A 4505-nucleotide genomic window follows, 5' to 3' on the forward strand; every position below is an offset into this window, starting at 1 on the left:
TTCCATGCCTTCCATACATACAGTGTCTTGTCTAACAGAGCCCTAGGCTGCCTTGCTCAATGTCACTTCCAAGATGTGAAAAGATGTATGACCGGAATGACAAAACATCTTTGAATGCCCAGGTGTGGTGCATGCCCAGTTTGCCACCACAGAGGAAGCCTTCATAGCCACAGATCTGGTCTAAGCAGGAGGAAGGTTCCAGTGAAAAGCTTCACTGTTGGACCCTACAGTCCTGACGTGGAATTCAGACGCCTTCTGTTGCATGATATTCCTTCTGAGCCGCCAGTGACAAGTGCCACTCACTCCTACCCATTAACCCAACTTCCACTTCTTTACACATTTCCCTCTCAATTTTCTGGAGAATTGATGCCACATTTTCACAACAATTTCAACAGGAAGCAGTTTTTGAAAAGCTAAAAAATGATATTAGGGAAGAGGCCACCTTGCCCAACAGTCATGGTGCCCGGGGCTCCCTCCCCAGAGCTACACGGGATGAGAGGTAAGCATACTCAGATGACCCATTCATGAGTTACAGAGTCAATTTAGTGAGTCCAGGATAGAATTCTTTAAAAGAACATTATTTTCCCAAGCAGCCAATAGTACAAAAACACCAGAATGTGTTTCTAGTAGCAAGAGGCAAATAATATTTTTGCGACAAATTTTTGTGTGTGTGTGTGTGTGTCCATCATTCTAGGTCACAATGTAAGATGTTTCTGTTTCTGTGGGCCATGTTCAAAACTTCTTCACAAGCCACTGCTCAAGAGGAACACTGCAAGGACAGAAGCTGCTTACTCACCTACCACCTATTCCTCTCTCCACCATTGAAGGATGGTCTGTGGTTTGGATGGGCCCCAAGAGCAGCCATGGATGACCTAAACCAGGCACAATATTCTTAACTCGGTGGGCACCATGACTGGCCCAGGAATGGGCAGTAACCTCGCCTAGACCAACTAGGACATGTCCACAGCAGGAAATACACATGACCTGTTAATCGAGATAGCCATCTTTCTGGGAAGCCAAGCAAATCCTCTCATGGGCCCGTGAAGGATACAAGCATGAGCTTTAGAGAAGCCATATGTGGCCAGAGACACAAAAAGGCTGTTCACCATTCCCCCAACTCCTACCCAAAAGCAGGGCTTCTGGGAGAGGAGACAAGGACAGACACAAACAGGGTACAAAGTAATTTCTAAGTGACATCATCAGAAAACCACTTATAATTTTGCTGCCCTCATGAAAGCTATGTCAGCCTTGGTGCATGTCTTTAATCCCAGCGTTTAGGAGGCAGAGGCAGGAGAATCTGTGGGTTCAAAGCCAGACTAGTTGGTTCTACAGAGCAAGTTCCAGGACAGTCAGGGGTACAAAGGGAAAAAAAATCTTAGGAAAGCACAAACTGTTAGGGAAAGTATGCTTAGAAAATAATAAATCACAGTAAAATAAAAAATGGAAGGAAGGAAGGAGCAAACAAAAAGCAAGCAAGCTTTGTTAGTGACCACAGGACCCTCTCAGGCTCTAACCCCATAAAAATTACCTCATATATTGGAAAGTCTTATGTCTGTAGGGGGTTGAATTCCTAGGGAGGGAGACAGAGACTTGGGAGTCATCAGCCAGCGTGGCCATGCTGGTAGAAGGCAGGGAAGCATTTGATTGTTCAGAGAGAGGTCTACATTGACCAGAGATGGCCCAGACTGTATTTGTGAGAAGCAGAAGTGCTTAGAGATGGCCAGAGGGAAGAACAAAGGTCACCTCACCTGAACTCTTGCTCCATGGTAGGCACAACAGGAAAGACCCCTGACTGCTGTTCTACACTAACCTGCCAAGATGGGCTCATCTGCCTGACTCCCAGAGCCTTCACCGTAGAACCCCGGCAGTGGGGATGCGAAGGGAGAACACCAAGTCCACTGCTTTATCTACAGTGTACAGAGCGCTCTGCTCTCTAAAGGAAAGGGGAGGGCCTGACCTAGGCCTGGAGAGAAGTCTTACACATAAACTATTCTGGAAGCACTAAAATCATGTTTTCAACAACTTAAGTGACTTTAGTGCTTGGGGGTGAGTGAGTCAGTCTTTTTTTTTTTTTTTTTTTTTTTTAAATGAGTGAGTGAGGAGGTAGCTGGCTATGTTGGAGTCACAACAGTAGGACAAGTGATTAATTGTATGTGACCATCTGCCTCACTAAAAAAGGAGAGATGGGCTGAAAGGGAGAGCTGTGCGTGCTGGAAGGAGAAAGGAAGGAAAGAGATGAATAAATGAGTTATTTGGTTTATTTGATCCTATCTCTGCAGGAGCCCTGCCTTAGCTTCCCCCTCCAGTGCTCTTGAAGACCAAGGGAGAGAGAGAAAAGTACACCCAGGGAGCTAGCCTCCTCCTCAGGGCTTTTTCTTTTCTTTCTTTCTTTTTTTCTTCCTTTCTTTCTTTTTCTTTCTTTCTTTCTTGTAGGAGGGAGGAATTCATCTAAGAGTTAAGTAAATGGAACTCTAAAACATGATTCAGAGCAGAACATTCTAGAAGTTCGGACACTCAGTCTATAAGATCAGTGGAGCTCTGGTACTTTCTTCCATTTCCTTTAGCTTCAGGCCTAAATTCCTTTGGAAAGTACCTAACCGTCTCAACTCCCTTATTGCAAAGGAAGAAGGGCTTGGGGCTGCTTACGTTCTTAGAGCTTGAGAGACAGGACACGAACTGTTCCTTGGGGACAGCATAGGATGACTCAGGAGCAGAGCTGGAGGTGCTGACATGAGCTGCCCCACCTGAGCAGTGTGCTCATCTCACACAGAGATGCTCTGAAATCTCTCCTAGGAAGATAGCCCGGCCTTGGCATTTGCGCTGTGGCTGTGGGACTTCTTAGCGTAGCTCAGCCTTGGCCCCAGGAAGATGTTGGAGCTCTTCAACAGCGATCTTACCTTCTTCCTCTTCACCCGCCCCTCCCCTAATCCAAAGATGGCTAGGCTACTGGCTTCTTCACTCCTTCCCAGAAATCCACATGACCTAGTTCTGATGGACTCACATGCCCCAGATACTGTATGCCCATGTGTATTGCCTTTGGCTTTAGCTTGGTCTAGCAAGTTTCTAAGCTGAGTCCCTCCCATAATGAACCCCTGGATACTCTTGGAGATTATAGAGCATGGAGCACATAGAGGGTGAAAAACAGAGATCAGGGGACCTCTGGGGACACATGGTTGGTTTTCAGCCAGGTGTATGGATTAGTTGTTGAAAGGTGATTGGTAGGAGAGAGGAGTAGTCCAGTCCTTTTCTCTTGGGAGCACTCGCTTTCCCCCAGAGGGTGGCAATCAGCAGTTGTCAGTCTTTGTCCCTAGAGTGTCCTTTCTGTAATAGGAACCCTGTGACAGTTCCTTGGGGGATAACTTTGGTTAACTCCTCAGCCACTGGTGCCACTGGGTCTGGAAAGTTACCAAATACAACATTGGCCCTGACTCCACCCAAGAGAAGGCAGACACCTGGGGCTCAGTCAGTCACATTGCCTCAGCCCCTGGCCTCAGTGGTACTTTTCAATGAAGCAGTGTAGCATGCTACTCAATGGGCATTACAAATGAGGGACTGTTTTCAGTTTTTGGTGACTGGTCACAAAGGTGTTGGATGTCTCTGGGGTTTAGTGACCAGGAGTGTCAAATACTGACAACAACCAGCAATAATCTACCCTATTCAAAAGGTTATTAGATTCTCTATGGAGTCACCCTACACCAAAAGGCAGACACCTGTCCTTGCTGGGTCAGTCCAATCCTGAGATTTTAAAAATATCTGGTAAGGACTAGAGAGATCTTCTGGTGGTTAAGAGGGCTTCCAGCATCTTCCAGAGGACTTGAGTTGTGTTCTCAGTAGCCACATCAGGCAGCTTGAAATAATACCTTATATTATATGTAATTATTAATATATTGTTAAATTATTAATATATCATTAATAACATATTATAACATATAATACTGTATGTTATGATCAGACCTTATATACTAGCTCCAGGTGATTAAATGCTGTTTTTTGGTCTCTGTGGGCACATGCACATAGGTAAGCATACTTTAACACACACACACACACACACACATACACAAATAAACATAAACAAAAACTTTAGAAATAATTGTTAGAAAAAAATATGGCAAGAAAGTTCTTCATCTTTGGGATCACCAGCTAGAACAAGCCTGAAACAACCTGGCCACCTCCCACTTCACGAGGCACTCAAGAAAATGTTTGAAGGAGAGAACAAAGCTGAGATGAGATGTGAAGGTGGGGTGTGAGGGAGTTAGTAAAGCCATCTATCCTTGTCCATTTTTGTTATGACAGCCAATGTTAACTTTTTAAGTTTTAACTGATAAATTTTACAGCCAGGCAGTGGTGGCACAAGCCTTTAATCCCAGCACTTGGGAGGCAGAGGCAGGTGGATCTCTATGAGTTCGAAGCCAGCCTGGTCTACAAACTGAGTCCAGGACAACCAAGACTATACAGAGAAACCCTGCCTTGAAAAACCAAATACATATATATATACACACACACAC

This window comes from Acomys russatus, chromosome 2, assembly GCF_903995435.1.
Source record: "Acomys russatus chromosome 2, mAcoRus1.1, whole genome shotgun sequence".
Classification (NCBI taxonomy): Eukaryota; Metazoa; Chordata; class Mammalia; order Rodentia; family Muridae; genus Acomys; species Acomys russatus.